Raw genomic sequence first — 22,468 nt, 5'->3', positions numbered from 1 at the left:
ATTCCTCTCTCCCTCTCTCCCTTTATTCCTCTCTCCCTCTCTCCCTTTATCCCTCTCTCCCTTTATTCCTCTCTCCCTTTATTCCTTTATTCCTCTCCCTTTATTCCTCTCTCCCTTTATTCCTCTCTCCCTTTATTCCTCTCCCTTTATTCCTCTCTCCCTCTCTCCTTTTATTCCTCTCTCCCTTTATTCCTCTGTCCCTCTCTCCCTTTATTCCTCTCTCCCTCTATTCCTCTCTCCCTGTATTCCTCTCTCCCTGTATTCCTCTCTCCCTCTATTCCTCTCTCCCTCTCTCCCTTTATTCCTCTCTCCCTCTATTCCTCTCTCCTTCTCTCCCTTTATTCCTCTCTCCCTCTCTCCCTCTATTCCTCTAGTCCTCTCTCCCTCTATTCCTCTCTCCCTTTATTACTCTCTCCCTATATTCCTCTCTCCCTATATTCCTCTCTCCCTCTTTCCCTTTATTCCCCTCTCCCTATATTCCTCTCTCCCTCTCTCCCTTTATTCCTCTCTCCCTCTAATCCTCTCTCCATTTATTCCTCTCTCCCTATATTCCTCTCTCCCTATATTCCTATCTCCCGCTTTCCCTTTATTCCCCTCTCCCTATATTCCTCTCTCCCTATATTCCTCTCTCCCTCTCTCCCTCTATTCCTCTATTCCTCTATTCCTCTCTCCCTTTAATCCTCTCTCCCTTTATTCCTCTCTCCCTCTAATCCTCTCTCCCTATATTCCTCTCTCCCTCTATTCCTCTCTCCCTCTATTCCTCTCTCCCTCTATTCCTCCTATTCTCTCTCCATCCCTCCTATTCTCTTTCTATCCCTCCCTCCCTCTATTCCTCTCTCCCTCTATTCCTCCTATTCTTCTCTCCCTCTATTCCTCCTATTCTCTCTCCCTCTATTCTTCCATCCCCCTTGATTAACCAGCAAAGCACATTAGAAATAGAGAGGCCTTTTAGCATAATGCCAGAATTAGTGAACTCAAAATGTGTGAGGGAGCTGTGAAATAGTGGGATTGCTGAAACTGAAAGGCCTGTACAAATAGATAGCTATTAGCAATTCAATATTGTTGAAATCCAATTATTTTTTTTGAACCGAGTCATTTTCAGCCCATGGGATTATAAACAATGGTTTTTAATGGAGTTCTCAGTGACAGAGAATCTGGAAAGGAAACATATCACATGACTCTTTTCAACATGCTCGCATTGTCTTTCACACAAAATAATAAAGTCTCAGAAAGGCTTCCTAGTAACAAGGAATCTAATGTTGATAATGCTGCTATTACTACTATAGAAGGACTGCTGACTACTAGATCTAATAGGCTACTACGTATTCTACTAATAAGAATATTGATCCTGAAATGAATAATAATAAGAGGCAGTTGTAGTATAACAAACAGTGTTATATTCCTCATCATTGTAAATATCAATATTGTCAGTTGCTAAGATGTCTTTATTTTCTGCATCTTGGAGCTGCCTTCTCGGGAGGACACAAACCAACCAATCTTGTCATCCTTCTGTCGTCAACTGAGCAACTATTTGTATTTTAAAACAGTGGAGGAGAAGGTTCTGGCGATGGTTCCATAACCAGCAGATTAAACCAGTAGGTGGGCCATAACCAGCAGATTAAACCAGTAGGTGGGCCATAACCAGCAGATTAAACCAGTAGGTGGGCCATTTGGAAGCTTAACTCAGCATTAAACTGTTTAACCAGAAACAGTTTGACAAGCGAGCAGGATTAATCTATTCCACTTCCCCCAGGGTATAAGGGAGCTACGCTGTGATAATGTATATTAAGGCTGTTCTATCACCACTGTCCCTCTGTTGGCCCTGCATAGAGACATATCACTTGGGAGAGGACAGGGATCTTTCTAGCATGTCCCCTTATTCAACTAATGTTGATAGTAAGGGAGGTTACTGTTTTTTTACCTGTTCAATTAAAATGACAGTGAATGATCTGTTTCCATGCAGAATATAGTCATCTAGTTTCTTATAGAAGTGGAAGGGGGTATTTTTAGGTTAGGTCTTTTAATATATTTTTGAATGTTATTGTAAATATTAGAAACCCTTGGTAGGGGAAGCATTAAGACTGAGTAGGCCTACTGGGAGGTAAAGAGATTACATGAGTGTCAGGATCGTCTTTTACAACCATGAAATTGGTTGAGCTCCTCCATTTACAGGCGTGCATGCTGCTTTACACAGCACTGCTTTATTGTGTGTGTGTGTGTCACTATGTGTTTGTGTGCAGGTGCTCTTTACTAAGCCACTGTATGTTTCTAGAACCACTATAGAACTGGATGATGGGATTATGCTTTTGGGAAAAACTATTGAGTTTAAGGGCAATTCCATGTTAACTGAATTTCATCATGGGCCCCTGTTCGCTACTACAAAGAAATGCATAATTATGGACATGAATGTCATTCTCTTCATGGTGATGTATCCTGAAAAGGTACACAAAGGTAGAAATATACTCCTCCTTTGCATGTTTGGGTGTTAATCTACACATCGGCTATTGTTTTAATGAGCTCTGTCCCCAAACAAGACCAACATTTGGTTGGTCCGGACAGGAAAAAATCTGAACCAATAATAGATGTCTATGTTTCACAAGTTTGGACATCAAAGTAAAGCTCAGTAGAGTAGAGAACAGTACACTAGAGTACAGTACAGTAGAGAACAGTACACTAGAGTACAGTACACTAGAGAACAGTACACTAGAGTACAGTACAGTACAGTAGAGAACAGTACACTAGAGTACAGTACAGTACAGTACAGTAGAGAACAGTACACTAGAGTACAGTACAGTACAGTACAGTAGAGAACAGTACACTAGAGTACAGTACAGTACAGTAGAGAACAGTACACTAGAGTACAGTACACTAGAGAACAGTACACTAGAGTACAGTACAGTACAGTAGAGAACAGTACACTAGAGTACAGTACACTAGAGAACAGTACACTAGAGTACAGTACAGTACAGTAGAGAACAGTACACTAGAGTACAGTACAGTACAGTACAGTAGAGAACAGTACACTAGAGTACAGTACAGTACAGTACAGTAGAGAACAGTACACTAGAGTACAGTACAGTACAGTACAGTAGAGAACAGTACACTAGAGTACAGTACAGTACAGTACAGTACACTACAGTACAGTACAGTAGAGAACAGTACACTAGAGTACAGTACAGTACAGTACAGTAGAGAACAGTACACTAGAGTACAGTACAGTACAGTACAGTAGAGAACAGTACACTAGAGTACAGTACAGTACAGTACAGTAGAGAACAGTACACTAGAGTGCAGTACAGTACAGTACAGTAGAGAACAGTACACTAGAGTACAGTACAGCACAGTACAGTAGAGAACAGTACACTAGAGTACAGTACAGTACAGTAGAGTACAGTACAGTACAGTAGAGTACAGTACACTAGAGTACAGTACAGTACAGTACAGAACAGTAGAGAACAGTACAGTACAGAACAGTAGAGAACAGTACACTAGAGTACAGTACAGAACAGAACAGTAGAGAACAGATAAAAGATATACCTTTTTATCCCTTTTAAGACTTTTATTGGTAGATGTTTTCTAAGATCCCTTTAACATCTGTTTGACCAGAAACCAAGGCCTTTCCTTATTCCAAAATGGTATGTTGAAAAATGTATATATATATGCGTTAATAGAAAATAATTTAAAAATAGGCTTTTAGCTTTCATTTGACACCCAATTTGAAATGGTCTATAAACTTCACATGTTGGTGCTCATGTGTCCTTTTACATTGAAATGACCTTAACCAATACACTTTAACAATATAATGACAACCATAACAAAACATGTGTAGTCAGTGTCCACTGGATGAAGACAGCCTTCTCTAACAGCCTGTCAGTATGTACACTAGTGGAGCCGCTGTCCTGGGTGTCGATGACTAACTGACTAACCAGAGTCAGAGGTCTTTCCACTCCAATGCCTCCCCTCCTCTCTCTCTTTCTCCTTCCTTTCTATTCGTCCACTCAGACAGGGAGAGATTATTTTATGTTGAGGGATTATACTGTATATATATTTTTTTAAATGCCATGGGGCATAGTGAAAATCTGTCCGTTTTATAGCTAATCTCATGCCATTTTACACATTTTGACTTGAAGCTGAGAGAAAATGTTGCTGTTTTAGAGCCCATTTCCTGTCATAAAAAAACCCTGTGGTTTATGACATGTTCATATGCTATCTGCAGGGCCCAACCTCTGATTTCCCAAAAATATAGTCTTAGCTTTCCTTTGACACCGAATTTGATGTGCTCCTATGAATGTCATATTGGTGCTCATTTGGCCTTTTCGATGGAAATGTCTTATTGCAAAATCAATGTTTTGCACAATGTTTCATCCATACAGATTAAAAGTGTACAGAGCCTATTAACATACATATGTTTGGACTGGGACCAGGTTTATATGGATAGGAGATAAGCCTGGATTTACAAAATAAATGAGAAGTTTTTAAAATAAGTGCTCAGGGAGAGTGGGACCATATTGATCATCACTCAACTGGTATTTTAAGTCCTTTGTCTATAATCTTGATTATTTGCGGCTTTAAATGCAAAACAAAGAGTATCACCCCAGGAGCATCAATCTACCATTATTTGTTTGTTCAGAGAGGGGATGCAGCCATTGCGGAGCTCCTGAAGGCAGCATATACACGGGTATTCTGACAATTTAATCAAGGTTTAGGATCGCTAGAGAGAAAATGGGCTACTGTAATAATACGATCTGTCACTCACCCCACTCGTCCACTCTTCCCAGAGACACTCACAAACCTCTGAGGGGAGTAACTCATGATGTACTAGTTGATGTCTAGTTGGTCTTTGTCCTTAAGAAGTCGGCTACTGACACAGACTCACTTATTCACTCACTCACTCACTCACTCACTCACTCACTCACTCACTCACTCACTCACTCACTCACTCACTCACTCACTCACTCACTCACTCACTCACTCATGCTCACAGAGGTTTGAAGAAGTAAAGATCGCGCTGCTCCTCTGTGCAGACTCCTCATGCATTCTAGAATGAGCCTCTGTCAGCCAATCAACATTCAGGTCTTGAACCACCTATTCTAGAATAAGCCTTTGTTCTGTTTCCTTGTCTTCCCTCTCCTCATCAACATATGGCTAACTCCTAATTTGCCTTTGTGGAAATGTTTTACACTTAAGTTAACACGGTTTGAACCATGTGCCTCCTTTCAACAACCTGATGAGTGCATTGGAAGGGCCCGCAACATATGCTTGCTGTTTCCTTTATGCCTACATGCAACATATGCTTGCAGTATGATCTTGTCAGTGGAAAAACTGTGTTCAGATCATTTAGCCCATTAAACTGTTCCTTTATTGTGCACTTCAAAAGACACTGATTGCCATTACATCTGACTAATGCACTCTCAATATGCAATCCCATTGATATTGAACATGGCACTAATTTGCCCCTTTTTTCACTCCCTACCATGAACTTGGCTTTCGAGCTAAATTGAATCGCACGTCATGCTGGGAACGCTCTGGTGTTTGTGTTTTTGGTAACGTTGTTATTTAAAAAAATATCATTACACTTATCAAAACATATCCGATACGTTGTGCTTTGGTTATAAAATTGGATTGGGCACTGATAATATTCCTATAATGTAGAGAATCAGAGATCATCCAATTAGAGAGGATACGGATGAAATGATTCAGTAAGAGGACATTTCCATATAAAAGGAACCATGCGCTTCATGCAAAGTTCTTAGGAGAATAACAAATTCGGTGTCAAATGAAAGCTTTATTTTTCAGAAATATAGGATATTGTATATTTCTACCTTTGTGTACCTATTCAGGATACATCACCATGAGGAGAATGACGCTCATATCCAATATTATGTATTTCTGTGTAGTACAGATCAGGGATCCATGATGTAATTCTGTTACCGGGTGTAAATCCACTTCACTGTAGTTCAATAACCAAAATAGATGATGTCAGTGTCATGTCATAGCTGATACCTCATTGTTTCTGAGTTTTTGGAAAACGTTGTCACATAAACTGACGGATATTTTACCAAAATGCTATGTTATCAAACTTTGCATTTGTACAGTTCTTCTGGTAAACTTGTTTTTGTAAAATGTTCAGTCAAAATTCTTAAAGGCAGCCCTTGTGCATTGAGTTGTATGGTTTGTGAAACTTTGAAATCCATGATTTTTATCCAGCATACATTTTAAAGTAAAGAAAATGATTCTAAGCGTTATTATGTTACCGTGGAATTGTCCAAGCGCAGCATGGGGTTCTGTGAAGGAAGACGATAGAGAGGCTGAGTGCACTGTGATTTGAAGAGTAGGGTGGAACAGACGTCGGGAGAATATGAATGAAATCTAGTGATATTTCCAGTCTTCCAATACAGAGAGAAGAGAGGGTGTGTGTGTGTGTGTGCGTGTGTGTGTGTGTGTGTGTGTGTGTGTGTGTGTGTGTGTGTGTGTGTGTGTGTGTGTGTGTGTGTGTGTGTGTGTGTGTGTGTGTGTGTGTGTGTGTGTGTGTGTGTGTGTGTGTGTGTGTGTGTGAGAAAGAGAGAGAGATAGACAACAGAGAGAGAGAGGACAGAGAGACAAAGAGACCATACCTACTCTGATACTCATAGAGAACTATTGTCAGAATAATTTAGTCCCCTGTAGACTGCAGAAGAGATGTGCTCTTAAAACATACAAAGCCACATCCTTACACAAGAGTTTTAGTGTTTTTAAATGCACTACATACGTTTGAAGGGGCAGCTGTACAAAGCCCTTTAACCATTCAAACCCTCTCCTTGGCTCCGGGACTGAAGAGACACATTTTGGAGCTTTTTACTAATGAGGTAGGTTTCCACCCAGCTGTCTCAGACTAACCTCAGAATGACCTCAGACTGACTTCATTGTCCAGTGGCTGAGACCACTTCACACTAGAGGACTTAACGGATCCGCCTTTACCCAAATACCCTAGACCCAATCCGATAAATAATGTCACAGGTCTGATCTGATATGGTTGTCACGGGTCACGGGTATGTGTCATTTTAACTGACTTGCCCAGAAGGACCCGTACAGATCCGAATGTGACTGCTGCAAAAGAAAGAGAGAGAAATTGTTGAATTTATGCTGCTGCTCTTGCTTTTCACGAGAGTGGAGCGTTACTCCTGTAGCTTATGGCTGTTGTTGTCCAATCACAAGTCATCAAAGTTTCAATAGGCTACAGTCATAAAGCCACCATGTGGCAAAAGGTAGGAGATTTCTAATCAATAGAAAATGTAATTAAAATGATGAAATTTAAAGTTGAAGGATAGGCTACAACGACCAAGAGCCAAAATGTAGGCTGCTACTTAATGTACTGAATGGAGTTGTTGTTAGGATGAGAATGAGCATGCACTGCAGCCTCAGTTAGCCTAGCTTTCGCTTTGATGCAGTCAGGACAGGTACTACGTAATCATATTGGATGATAAATTACCTAGCTATGGCAGCTAATATAGTGCGTGTTGGCTTGTTGGTTGGTTGCTGTCTCTCGTCTCTCCTGCCATTCTCCCCATGTCACTCACTCACAGAACAGCCCTTCCCCTGCCTGCTAGAGCCCTGCATCTCTCCCACCTCTCGCGCTGTATCAGCTCCGGTTAATAAAGTAAATAAATTGACTGTTCTGCTGCTTCCCTCACTTGGTTTGGATCGGATCAGACCGGGTCTTGATCCGACCAGGTCTATACGGAACGGTTCTAGTTGTCCTCTGTTCTGTTCGGAACGGGTCTCAATATTAAAAAAATATATTTATGCATGTCGTGTCCGGGTGGGAAAGCCCCAGGTCCATTTCGGAACGGGTGCAACGTTTTGGACCCCTGAAGACAACTATTTCACACCTCTGTGTTAGAGACCAGGTTGTCAGGGAACTCAGTCAGCTGACGTGGTCAGCCAATCACAGGCCTTATCAGGCGGGGTAAAAGACCCGTATTCCTGCTTGTTCATCAGTTGGACATTTTATTTAACCTTTATTTAACTTGGCAAGTCAGTTCAGAACTAATTCTTATTTACAATGATGGTCTAGGAACAGTGGGTTAACTGGTCTAGGAACAGTGGAACAGTGGGTTAACTGGTCTAGGAACAGTGGAACAGTGGGTTAACTGGTCTAGGAACAGTGGGTTAACTGGTCTAGGAACAGTGGGTTAACTGGTCTAGGAACAGTGGAACAGTGGGTTAACTGGTCTAGGAACAGTGGAACAGTGGGTTAACTGGTCTAGGAACAGTGGGTTAACTGGTCTAGGAACAGTGGGTTAACTGGTCTAGGAACAGTGGGTTAACTGGTCTAGGAACAGTGGGTTAACTGGTCTAGGAACAGTGGAACAGTGGGTTAACTGGTCTAGGAACAGTGGGTTAACTGGTCTAGGAACAGTGGGTTAACTGGTCTAGGAACAGTGGGTTAACTGGTCTAGGAACAGTGGGTTAACTGGTCTAGGAACAGTGGGTTAACTGGTCTAGGAACAGTGGGTTAACTGGTCTAGGAACAGTGGGTTAACTGGTCTAGGAACAGTGGGTTAACTGGTCTAGGAACAGTGGGTTAACTGGTCTAGGAACAGTGGGTTAACTGGTCTAGGAACAGTGGGTTAACTGGTCTAGGAACAGTGGGTTAACTGGTCTAGGAACAGTGGGTTAACTGGTCTAGGAACAGTGGGTTAACTGGCCTAGGAACAGTGGGTTAACTGGCCTAGGAACAGTGGGTTAACTGGTCTAGGAACAGTGGGTTAACTGGTCTAGGAACAGTGGGTTAACTGGTCTAGGAACAGTGGGTTAACTGGTCTAGGAACAGTGGGTTAACTGGTCTAGGAACAGTGGGTTAACTGGTCTAGGAACAGTGGGTTAACTGGTCTAGGAACAGTGGGTTAACTGGTCTAGGAACAGTGGGTTAACTGGTCTAGGAACAGTGGGTTAACTGGTCTAGGAACAGTGGGTTAACTGGTCTAGGAACAGTGGGTTAACTGGTCTAGGAACAGTGGGTTAACTGGTCTAGGAACAGTGGGTTAACTGGTCTAGGAACAGTGGGTTAACTGGTCTAGGAACAGTGGGTTAACTGCCTTGTTCAGGTGCAGAACAACAGATTGCAGGGGTGCAGAGAGACAACAGGTCAGAGGAACTCTGCACCATCTCAACACATCCGCTATCATTTCTTACAACTAATAGGAACTTTTGAACATCAGATTGGCAGTTACTTACCTCAATTCTGGCTTCAACTTCAACTCATCTGCCCTGGATTCTTTTTGTAATTCCGACCCAAATTTTCAGGCTACCCAAGAGGAAATGCCGACATTACAGAGGCAAGAGAGGGGGGATCCTGGTGAGGTTAATGCGAAGGGAGAACCGACCACCTCTTCCCTCCATTCTACTGGCCAATACACAGTCATTTTATAAAAAGATGGATGACCTATCGCTGATTTGCAACCAACGGGACCCTTGAAACTGCAAGTGTCGCAACTAGCTTTCACAGTCTCACATCAGAATTAGACGTTCATCCGTTTCTCAAACATCAAATTTCAAAGTTGTTGCGAACGTCAAATTTCAAAGTTTAAGGTTAAGGCATTCATTCCAAATGTTGTAGGTTATGTTTAGGCATTAACTCCTAATGGTTAAGGTAAGGGTTAAGGTTTGGGCTAGTGTTAAAACAAAAATCTCAAAAACAACTTTCTATCACTTGATTTGAACTTGCAACCTTCGGAATCGGAGGCAGATGCTTAAGACCATCCGCCATCCCTGTCCACAATGCCTAAGCCTACTTGAAGGTAATATTGGCCACTGTTGCCCCTTGTGGCTGGTTTCCACGTCATCTCCCAATGTCCTCAGACATGGATTGATGTCAAATACTGACTTGTATCATGGGTGACCTGGCTGAGTGTCAACCTATTGTTCACCCATCTCGGAATACCTGATGGTCAAATGCCGACCCTTTTACCTCCCAAGAGAGTTCTCAGCTGTTAATGTGACTAGTCTATACATTCCTCTAAGAGAACTTACCTGGTGGCACTTAACGAACTGTACGAGACTATAACTAAGCAAGAAAACTTACATCTAGAAGCTGCTTTTCTGCTTGCCACCGATTTTAATTCCGCATCATTAAGATGCTCAACTTCCATCAACACGTCTCCCTCGCTACTAGGGGCAATAAAGTGCTAGACCACTGTTATTCTACCCACAAGCAAGCATACGAGTCCAGTCCCTCGTCCACCATTCGGTAAATCAGATCATGACTCAGTATTCCTGCTTCCTGTTTACAAGCAGAAGCTCAAACAGGAATTTCCCGCAACTCACTACATTGAGAAATTGTCACCAGAATCAGAGATTACGCTACAGGACTGCTTTGCTAGCACTAACTGGAATATTTTTCGGGACTCTACTTTTAACATCGACAAGCTAATCATCTCCGTCACCGGCTTCATTAGGAAATGCATCGGTGACGTTGTCCCGACAGTGGATGTTTGCTGCTTCCCCAGTCAAAAGCTCTGGATTAACACAGAGGTTGGTGACAAACTAAAGGACAGGGCTACCACACACAGGGCTATCATAGACAACCCTGAGGCTACGGCTGAGGATGGGAACAAGTCTTTGTATTTAACTAGGCAAGTCAGTTAAGAACAAATTCTTATTTACAATGATGGCCTTTTGCGATACACGGCCTTTTGCGATACAATCTGGATTGAAACCAGGGTATCTGTAGTGACGCCTCTAGCATGAGATGCAGTGCCTTAGACCGCTGCGCCACTCGGGAGCGCAAAAAGTACAGAGTCATCCAATGAGCAAAATTATCAAAATGACCACCATCATTCCTGTTCCCAATAATTCTAATGCTTCATGAGACAACTATTACCACCCTGTAGCACTCATCTGTAACCATGAAGTGCTCTGAGAGGCTGGTTATGACACACATCAACTCCATCATCCCAGACACCCTAGACACACTCCAATTTGCATACCGCCCCAACAGATCCATAGACAGCGCAATCTCAATTGCACTCCACACTGCCCTCACCCACCAAGATAAGAGGAATAACCATGTGGGAAAGCTGTTCATTGACTACTGCTCAGCGTTCAACACCATTGCCCCCTCGAAGCTCATCAGTAAGCTTCGGAACCTGAGAATGAACACTTCCCTCTGCAACTGGATCCTGGACTTCCTGACAGGCCGACCCCAGATGGTGAGGCAACATCACCTGCACCACACTGACCCTCAACACGCGGGCACCACAGGGGTGTGTGCTTAGTCCCCTCCTGTGCTGCCTGTTTACCATCTACTACATGGCCACGCATAACTCCAACACCATCATAACATTTGCTGACAAATCAACGGTGGTAGGCCTGATCACCGGTGACGAAGACAGCCTGCAGGGAGGAGGTCAGTGACCTGGCAGTGTTGGGTCGGGACCACAACCTCTCCCTCAATGTCAGTAAGACCAAAAAGAGCTGATCGTGGACTACAAGAGGCGTGGCTGCAGTGGAGCAGGTCGAGAACTTCAAGTTCTTTGGTGTCTAAATCACTAAGAACTTAAAAATGGCCAACATGCACATGCACAGTTGTGAAGAATGGGCGACAGCACCTCTTCCCCCTCAGGAGGTTGAAAGACTTGGCATGGACCTTCAAAAAGGTTTTACAGCTGTACCATTGAGAGAGTCTTGGCTGCATCACTGCTTGGTATGGCAATAGCACTGCCCTCGATCGCATGGTGCTACAGAAGGTGGTGCGGACAGCCCAGTACATCACTGGGGCCAAGTTCTGTGCCATCCAGGACCTTTATATCAGACAGTGTGAAAGGAAGATCCGGAAAATCGTTAGAGACTCCAACCACCCAAGCCATAGACTTATCTCTGATTCTCCACGGCAAGCAGTATCTGTGCATCAAGTCTGAAACCAAAAGTCTCCTGAACAGCTTGTATCCCCATGCCATGAGGCTGATAAATAGCTTCTTAAATAGCTAACAAAATGGCTACACAGACTGAGTTAATATTTGTGTTTTATTCTTATTTTTGCCTCTATGCACACTGACAGGGCACTATACATTTCACACACTGATACTCCAACACACACAAACACTCACCCCATCATTTTCTCACACACATATGCTCATACATTTATACTGACTCTACACACACCCACTCACCCACTAACTAGTATGCTCACTTACTTTGTCATATGCTTACTTACTTTGTTTTTTTATATATTCATTGTTTTTGTTCTACCTTGTTATTTTTAGTATTACATTGTTATTGATTACTGCATTGTTGGGGCTAGAGCTTCAGGAAAGGCATTTCACTGTACTTCACTAAAACTTGAAACTGAAACAACTCACCACTGGATCCTTTCTACAAGGACAAGCCTCCCCCCTGGACTTCCCAACTGTGTGTTAGTGCATCACTGACCATTTACGTGGGTTTTGTAACTACTGTACTGCATAACTACTACTTTGTGCTTATTCCTTTGAGGGTTAAAAGTTACTATGTTCTAGCTTTTTATGATATTTTTTTATGAAAAAGAGTACCACCGTGTCGTGGTCTCCGAAAGAGGTGCCGGTTTAGATATGCAGTAGGTACAACTGTAGGCTAGGATGGCTAGTAGATCTCAGGCTATAGGTAATAGCACACAGTAGTTTGCGCAGTAGGGTCAAATGAGCATTATTGTTAGCGGCTAAGGCTAGGATGCTACATGTAAACAGATCGGCCATCTTGGTAGAGGCCAGGACGTGATGACATCACAGGTTTTATCTCATGGTCTGAACATGTAAAATACCCATGAACTATGCCAAAAGCTCCAGATAAACATGTAAGCAGGAATCCTTGTACCCAGGCATGAAGTGTTAGGATACTTGCATGGAAAAATTTAGTGAATAAGCACAATATAGTAGCAAACAGTAGTTACACAGTACCAAGAGCTTATTACATACTAAAACAGATTAACTATACTACAGCTGAAGCCTTATCACGCCCTGACCTTAGAGATCCTTTAAATTCTCTATTTGGTAGGTCAGGGTGTGTCTAGGGTGGGAAATCTATGTTTATATTTCTTTGTTGGCCCGAGTATGGTTCCCAATCAGAGGCAGCTGTCTATCGTTGTCTCTGATTGTGGATCATACTTAGGCAGCCCTTTTCCCACCTTCTGTTGTGGGATCTTGTCTTAAATGTACACCTACCACGCTGCACCTTGGTCTTCATTTAACAACGGACGTTACACCTTACCCATTATGAATCCACGTACATGGTCAGTGATATACTTACACACAGGTAGGAGGTCCAGGGTGGAGGATTGTCCAGGAAGAAACGTCCAGCTGATGATTCGGTGTGGAACCAAGGGTTTACAGAGACTTTGGTCAACCTGGGCTCCAAAATCCAACTGAGGAGTTCAGAGATTGTTGGGGGTTCTCCTGCCCCTGGTTAGGCTGACCAGATCACATGACACAGGTCAAGAGTTGCCCCTAACAAAAATAAATAGAAATGTCTGCTCTTACCGAAATTACAACTAACTAATTGTAGCATTACCACAAAAATGGAAGAGGCAAGTGGAAGGGGGAACTTGTCTGTTGGCCCTGCATTAAGACCAAAATTGGTTAAAGAATATTGTGATGAATAAATTTTTTTACAGCTGTGCAATATAGATTGAAGAATAGTTGGGAAGAGATTTGCGATGTACCGATTCCATGGCACATGGTTTATGAACTGATACGCAAAATGACGACCGATTCAAAACTACATTTTTTAAAATATAAATTATTATACAAGATTCTTGCAACCAATAAAATGTTACTTAAACATTTGGGGGATACAGCCTTCCATTCTCTGCAGACTTTGATGTGAAGAGACAGAGTCATTAGATCAATTCTTTTGGTACTGTCCATATGTAGCGAATGCTGCAGAATAGCAATACTGGGTGTTTTGAAAAGTCATAGTCAATCGATGAATAGTATAATAATACTTTTAGCAATTTAAAAAAAAAGTACAATCTGTAGAAACTATGGGAATAGAAAGGTTCAGAACTTTTCTGAAGCATCATAGCACAGTTGAAAATATATGGTGAATAGACATCCAGTATGGATGGTGTTAAGAGATAGATGGGAGGAGTTGAATGGAGCTGAAGGGTGGGACTAATAAGATAACAAATGTCAATTATACTGTGTCTGTAAAATGTTTATGCAGTACCAGTCAAAAGTTTGGACACACCTATTCATTCAAGGGTTTTCTGTCATTCTTTATATTTTCTACATTGACCTGGCCTCCACAGTCCCCTGACTTCAACCCAATTGGTTTGGGATGAGTTGGACTGCAAAGTGAAGGAAAAGCAGCAAACAAGTGCTCAGCATATTTAACTCCTTTAAGACTGTGTGAAAAGCATTCCAGGTGAAGCTGGTTGAAAGAATGCCAAGAGCGTGCAAAGCTGTCATCAAGGCAAAGTTTGGCTACTTTGAAGAATCTCAAACATGAAATATTTGTTTATTTGTTTAACAGTTGTTTGGTTACGACATGATTCTATATTTGTTATTTCATTGTTTACTATTATTCTAAAATGTAGAAAATCATACAAATAGAGAAAAACCCTGGAATGAGTAGGTGTGTCCAAACTTTTGACTGGTACTGTATATAAATATATATTTTTACAGAAAAATATATGAGGGACTGGAAAGGATGCAGACTAAAGCTGATCTAAATTGTTTACAGTGTCAGAGTGAATGAGGAGAGAGAGAGAGACAGAGAGAAAGCTGATCTAAATTGTTTACAGTGTCAGAGTGAATGAGGAGAGAGAGAGAGAGACAGAGAGAAAGCTGATCTAAATTGTTTACAGTGTCAGAGTGAATGAGGAGAGAGAGAGAGAGACAGAGAGAAAGCTGATCTAAATTGTTTACAGTGTCAGAGTGAATGAGGAGAGAGAGAGAGAGAGAGACAGAGAGAAAGCTGATCTAAATTGTTTACAGTGTCAGAGTGAATGAGGAGAGAGAGAGAGAGACAGAGAGAAAGCTGATCTAAATTGTTTACAGTGTCAGAGTGAATGAGGAGAGAGAGAGAGAGAGAGACAGAGAGAAAGCTGATCTAAATTGTTTACAGTGTCAGAGTGAATGAGGAGAGAGAGAGAGAGACAGAGAGAAAGCTGATCTAAATTGTTTACAGTGTCAGAGTGAATGAGGAGAGAGAGAGAGAGACAGAGAGAAAGCTGATCTAAATTGTTTACAGTGTCAGAGTGAATGAGGAGAGAGAGAGAGAGAGAGACAGAGAGAAAGCTGATCTAAATTGTTTACAGTGTCAGAGTGAATGAGGAGAGAGAGAGAGAGAGAGACAGAGAGAAAGCTGATCTAAATTGTTTACAGTGTCAGAGTGAATGAGGAGAGAGAGAGAGAGACAGAGAGAAAGCTGATCTAAATTGTTTACAGTGTCAGAGTGAATGAGGAGAGAGAGAGAGAGAGAGACAGAGAGAAAGCTGATCTAAATTGTTTACAGTGTCAGAGTGAATGAGGAGAGAGAGAGAGAGACAGAGAGAAAGCTGATCTAAATTGTTTACAGTGTCAGAGTGAATGAGGAGAGAGAGAGAGAGACAGAGAGAAAGCTGATCTAAATTGTTTACAGTGTCAGAGTGAATGAGGAGAGAGAGAGAGAGAGAGAGACAGAGAGAAAGCTGATCTAAATTGTTTACAGTGTCAGAGTGAATGAGGAGAGAGAGAGAGAGAGAGAGACAGAGAGAAAGCTGATCTAAATTGTTTACAGTGTCAGAGTGAATGAGGAGAGAGAGAGAGAGACAGAGAGAAAGCTGATCTAAATTGTTTACAGTGTCAGAGTGAATGAGGAGAGAGAGAGAGAGAGAGACAGAGAGAAAGCTGATCTAAATTGTTTACAGTGTCAGAGTGAATGAGGAGAGAGAGAGAGAGACAGAGAGAAAGCTGATCTAAATTGTTTACAGTGTCAGAGTGAATGAGGAGAGAGAGAGAGAGACAGAGAGAAAGCTGATCTAAATTGTTTACAGTGTCAGAGTGAATGAGGAGAGAGAGAGAGAGAGAGACAGAGAGAAAGCTGATCTAAATTGTTTACAGTGTCAGAGTGAATGAGGAGAGAGAGAGAGAGACAGAGAGAAAGCTGATCTAAATTGTTTACAGTGTCAGAGTGAATGAGGAGAGAGAGAGAGAGAGACAGAGAGAAAGCTGATCTAAATTGTTTACAGTGTCAGAGTGAATGAGGAGAGAGAGAGAGAGACAGAGAGAAAGAGAACATCCTTAAGTGGTTTCTGGAGATATAAATATTCCATATAAAAGATTTATGTGACCATTCTGAATAACATCCGGCATAATGTATTGTTCGTCTTGGTGCTGAATGTTTTATGTATCAAGACGTCGGATGTAGTGGCATATTTTTAATCAGCTCTGATCTGTGACCTGCCTTGGTACTTGTTCGGTAGGCAACGCACCCCTCTGTGGCTAGCACGCACCTTACTGAACACCGGTGAACACTGACTGCACAGTGTACACATTTAGAGAACAAGAAGGAGAGTTGGAGGACAAGAGAGAGGAGAATAGCTATATTAGCATTCCATAAATATTTAATATAGCAACATCAAGAGTGAAAGGCAGAGATGTACTCTACTGACAATAGTGGATGTGCAGGAAAATAGTAGGCTATAATGAAATAGAACTGCTAACAACGGAGAGGAATAAGGGACAATGGAATGGAAAGTGAATGGTTTGCGTCTCCTAATTTAACCTTTCATCAGAATGTTCACTAGACACCTGAAATCTCAAAGCCAGTCAATATTACACACTTCGACCACATCCGCCAAACACACTTCTGAAAGCAACAACAAAGAACAGTAAGGGACCTCTACTAATACCAGGAAGTGAATTGTATTCTGTATTCTTTCAGTGTGATTTGTCTCTCAGGCCGTGTGTGTTCCAGGGAGTAATGTTGAGTAGTGGAGGGTTCAGGGGGAACTCAAGCTCTTCTGACTGTGCGAGTTAATGAAGAGGCACCAAAGTGAGTCTATTTGTGTTGAATTTCCACAGTGCTTCTGATGCGAGGTCAGTGTGATGTCGCTCTCTCTGGATGAAGTGTCTCTGTTTGTTTAACATTGGATGTATGCAGCCGTTACCCAGCATTCAATGCTCGAGGTTAGTCAAATAGTAGTGAGGCGTGGAGGAGAATATGTTAGGCGTGAGCCCTCTCCTCCGCCATGGAATCTCAAAAAGACATCCATATTTATATCCCGACATCTTACAATATATATCACAGGGTGCTCAAACTATTCACCAGCCCATTACAGCTGCCTGTAGCTCAGAAATGCAGGCTAATGTTTAATGACCTGACTCATTCAGTCAGATGTAGTTGTTAGACATTTAGCACCAGTCATGCTGAAAATGGGCCTTAACCCTGCAATACCTCCGCGGACATTACGACGACAATACCCTTTTTATTCTTCATGTGAAAAAGCGATCAGGCATGGAGCTCTCCCTCTCTGTCAACACACTGCCAGCCACCCACAGTGGGCAAATTTAAATTAGGCAAAAGATGTCAGCACAGGTCACAGGTCACCCGCAGTCATTAAGCGAGTGTCAGTGCGGACTGTGGTCAGTGAAGTGTGGTGTTAGCCTGGTACTTCCCGCTCCGACCTCTCGCTTGCGTCTAGTGCAGTGCCGGAAAGGCCCTAGCTCCTGTCATGGCGTCGTCCGTCTCAGGGCCGGAGGGAGATGGGGCCTGACAAGTGCTAAAGAGGATAAACGCTCACTGGCCTCTTGGCTGTCATGATGAGTCACAGCGTTGAGGTGGTGATTATGCTCCCTGGCTCTCCGCTCACCCATACTCCATCCTCCCTCACCCCAGCCCGCAGGCCCACTTCAGATTTCACATCGGATTTTTACATTCCAAGTCTCGTCTAAATACGTGACTGACAAAGGAACAGCAGTACCAGTAGTTCTGCTTCCTTGGCTGAAAGAGAGGAGAAGGGGATTGTTTTAATATGAATGAGCTGGAAAATCAATTACATGTGCAGCCATTGTGTTCCATTCCAGGGAAGCAGATATATAAACACATCTGGACGGTGTGGCTCAGCTGTGGCTCAGCTCGCTACGTTGCGATGTCTCACACCTTCTCTCTTCTGTCATGTTCAAAGACAAAGTGTACCAGTAGTCGCAAATGACCTGAATGCATTGCCTTGAAGTGAAGTCATCTGATTCCAACATTAATGTTTACCGGGGAAACTGTAGGCTATAGAGCTATAGAGATAGATAGCGAGCTATAGAGATAGATAGCGAGCTATATAGCCCGGGCTTGTTGTGACTACCAGTAAAACAGACTTGATCAATAGCCTGCGTGATAAATTAACACATTGCACATATGATTGAATTAAATATTATAACCATAAAACGATACCTTTAGAACTCAATGGTGCAGCAGGGTGTGTCTTTGGGCTGTGCTGTAGAATGGCTTCCTACAGAGAAGAGATCAGAGATAGGCCATAGGCAACCGACACACATACTGTACGTGCCTAGTGGTCCAATCAGTGTGGTGAGCTAATGGCTTGTGAACCATGTCACTGTCATTTCAAACAGATATCCGTTATATCAAACTCCACTCAAAGGTCTGCTGGAAGAAATATAATGGTTTTGTGTGTGCTAAGAGAGACAGGTGAAGTAGGAATGAGTTGGTAGCATTGTTTTAGTGACATTCTAAAAGTGTCCATCCTGTAGATTGCCAATGTAAACCATATAAAATGGTCATTCTTGTGGCTGATAAGCATACTGCATTTCATATGTTCTGTTTCACTTCAGTGGTCAAAAAGAAAATAAAGTTCTCACTGATATAAATAACATGTCATTGGATCAATTAGTAAGCCCATCTTATACTCTTGTTTCAAACTTTCCCCAGACTTTAATCAAACATAAAGTTGTAGATGTTGAAGTACATAGACAGACAGGCAGCTGTGGTAGTTCTCGGACTGGGCTGAGGTTAATGTTGATTGAGTCCACCACTCCTCTGGCCACTTATATCAGTGGGCCTGCCAATCACTGCAAACTGGCCCTTATGTGCTGTGCTGAATGTCAAAATCTGCTCCAGGCATAAGAGCTGTATGTCTGTTTGAAGTGCTGACACTGACCTGCCCAACATGCCTCAATGACTATGGCATACAGACAGGTAGACGTGCTTTTTCTGATTCACATGTAGATCTAAACTCATCAAAAAAATAAATGTCCTCTCACTGTCAACTGCGTTGATTTTCCAGCAAACTTAACGTGTAAATATTTGTATGAACATAACAAGATTCAACAACTGAGACATAAACAGAACAAGTTGCACAGACATGTGACTAACATAAACGGAACAATGTGTCCCTGATAGAAGGGGGGGGGTCAAAATTAAAGTAACAGTCAGTATCTGGTGTGGCCACCAGCTACATTAAGTACTGCAGTACATCTCCTCATGGACTGCACCAGATTTCTCAGTTCTTGCTGTGAAATGTTAACCCACTCTTCCACCAAGGCACCTGCAAGTTCCCAGACATTTCTGGGGGGAATGGCCCTAGTCCTCACCCTCCGATCCAACAGGTCCCAGATCTGCAAAATGGGATTGAGATCTGGGCTCTTCGCTGGCCATGGCAGAACACTGACATTCCTGTCTTGCAGGAAATGACGCACAGAATGAGCAGTATGGCTGGTGGCAATGTCATGCTGGAGGGTCATGTCAGGATGAGCCTGCAGGAAGGGCACCACATGAGGGAGGAGGATGTCTTCCCTGTAACGCACAGCGTTGAGATTGCCTGCAATGACAAGTTCAGTCCGATGCTGTGACACCGCCCCAGACCATGATGGACCCTCCAACCCCAAATTGATCCCCCTCCAGAGTACAGGCCTAGGTGTAATGCTCATTCCTTCGACAATAAACGCGAATCCGACCATCACCCCTGGTGAGACAAAACTGCGACTCATCAGTGAAGAGCACTTTTTGCTAGTCCTGTCTGGTCCAGCGACAGTGGGTTTGTGCCCATAGGTGACATTGCTGCCGGTGATGTCTGGTGAGGACCTGTCTTACAACAGGCCTACAAGCCCTCAGTCCAGCCTCTCTCAGCCTATTGTGGACAGTCTGAGCACTGATGGAGGGATTGTGCGTTCCTGGTGTAACTCGGGCAGTTGTTGCCATTCTGTACCTATCCCGCAAGTGTGATGTTTGGATGTACCGATCCTGTGCAGGTGTTGTTACACGTCGTCTGCCACTGCGAGGACGATGAGCTGTCCGTCCTGTCTCCCTGTAGCGCTTTCTTAGGCCTTTCACAGTATGGACATTGCAATTTATTGCCCTGGTAATCTGCAGTCCTCATGCCTCCTTGCAGCATGCCTAAGGCACGTTCACGCAGATGAGCAGGGACCCTGGGCATCTTTCTTTTTGTGTTTTTCAGAGTCAGTAGAAAGGCCTCTTTAGTGTCCTTCGTTTTCATAACTGACCTTAATTGCCGACTGTCTGCAAGCTGTTAGTGTCTTAAAGACCGTTCAACAGGTGCTTGTTCATTCATTTTTTATGGTTTATTGAACAGGCATGTGAAAGTGTTTAAATCCTTTACAATGAAGATCTGTGAAGTTATTTGGATTTTTACTAATTATATTTGAACAACTTTTTTTTGCTGAGTTTAGTTTAATGTGACCTGTCTTTCCCATGTTTAATATGTATGCTGGCAAAAGTAAACCCAGCACAGGACCCAAAACTCATTTGGGCTTGTTTATTCTGTTTGAAGCTTGAATGTAGAAAACAAAATAACGTGAATCACAAAGTTTCAAGTTTTAATGTCATGTGCACAAGTACAGTGAAACAACTTTTGCCAGCTCAAACCCCAACAATGCAGTAATCAATAACAATGTAATACTAAAAATAACAAGGTATAAGAAAAACCCACGAGATGTACAAATAATAAGAACACGGTTAAGTAACATTCTATACAGTGGGGCAAAAAAGTACTTAGTCAGCCACCAATTTTGCAAGTTCTCCCCAAAAAGATGAGAGGCCTGTAATTTTCATCATAGGTAGACTTCAACTATGCCAGACAAAATGAGAAGAAAAAAAATGCCAGAAAATCATTTCATGAAAAATGTAGGATTTTTCATGAATTTATTTGCAAATTATGGTGGAAAATAATCTACCTTTACCATCGGTCCTATTAGCCAACGTACAATCATTAAATAATAAAATAGAAGAACTATGTGCACATATATCCTACCATGGGACATTAAAAACGTATGTTTCACTGAGTTGTGGCTGAACATCTAGAGGCGTCACTCCTAGTGGTCGGGGACATTAATGCAGGGAAACTCAAATCAGTTTTACCTCATTTTGATCAGCTTGCTAAATGTGCAACCAGAGGGAAAAAAACCTCTAGTCCACCTTTATTACACACACAGACACGTATACAGCTCTCGCTTGTCTTCCATTTGGCAAATCTGACCACAATTCTATGCTCCTAATTCCTGCTTACAAGCAAAAACTAAAGCAGGAAGCACCAGTGACTTGGTCAATAAAAAAGTGGACAGATGAAGCAGATGCTAAGCTACAGTACTGTTTCGCTTGCACAGACTGGAATATGTTCTGCGATTCTTCCGATGGCATTAAGGAGTACACCACATCAGTCACTGGCTTCATCAATAATTGCATCGATGACGTCGTCCCCACAGTGTCGGTACGTACAAAACCCCAACCAGAAGCCATGGATTACAGGCAAAAGCCGCACTGAGCTAAAGGTCATAGCTACCGCTTTCAAGGAGCCTGGACTCTAACCCAGAATCTTAAGAAATCCCACTATGCCCTCCGATGAACCATCAAACATTCAAAGCGTCAATACAGGGCTAAGATTGTATCGTACTACAACGGCTCCGATGCTCGTCGGATGTGGCAGGGCTTGCAAACTATTACAGACTACAAAAGGGAAGCACAGCCACGAGCTGCCCAGTGACACGAACCTACCAGACAAGCTAAATTACTTATATGCTCGCGTCGAGGCAATTAACACTAAAACATGCATGAGAGGACCAGCTGTTCCAGAACACTGTGTGGTCACGCTCTCTGTAGCCGGTGTAAGTAAGACCTTTAAACAGGTCAACATTCACAGCGCTGCAGGGCCAGACGGATTACGGGAACATGCGCTGACCAACTGGCACGTGTCTTCACTGACATTTTCAACCTGTCCCTGACTGAGTCTGGAATACCAACATGTTTCAAGCAGACCACCATAGTCGGTGCCCAAGAACATTAAGGTAAACTGCCAAAATGACTACCCGTAGCACTCACGTCTGTAGCCATGAAGTGCTGTGAAAGGCTGGTCATGGCTCACATCAACACCAAACCCTAGACCCACTCCAATTTGCATACCGCCCCAACAGATCCACAGATGATGCCATCTCTATTGCACTCCACACTGCCCTTTCCCACCTGGATAAAAGGAACACTTATGTGAGAATGCTATTCATCGACTACAGCT

The sequence above is a fragment of the Oncorhynchus kisutch genome, linkage group LG21 (assembly GCF_002021735.2).
Source record: "Oncorhynchus kisutch isolate 150728-3 linkage group LG21, Okis_V2, whole genome shotgun sequence".
Lineage (NCBI taxonomy): Eukaryota > Metazoa > Chordata > Actinopteri > Salmoniformes > Salmonidae > Oncorhynchus > Oncorhynchus kisutch.
Note: the sequence above shows the minus strand (reverse complement) of the source record.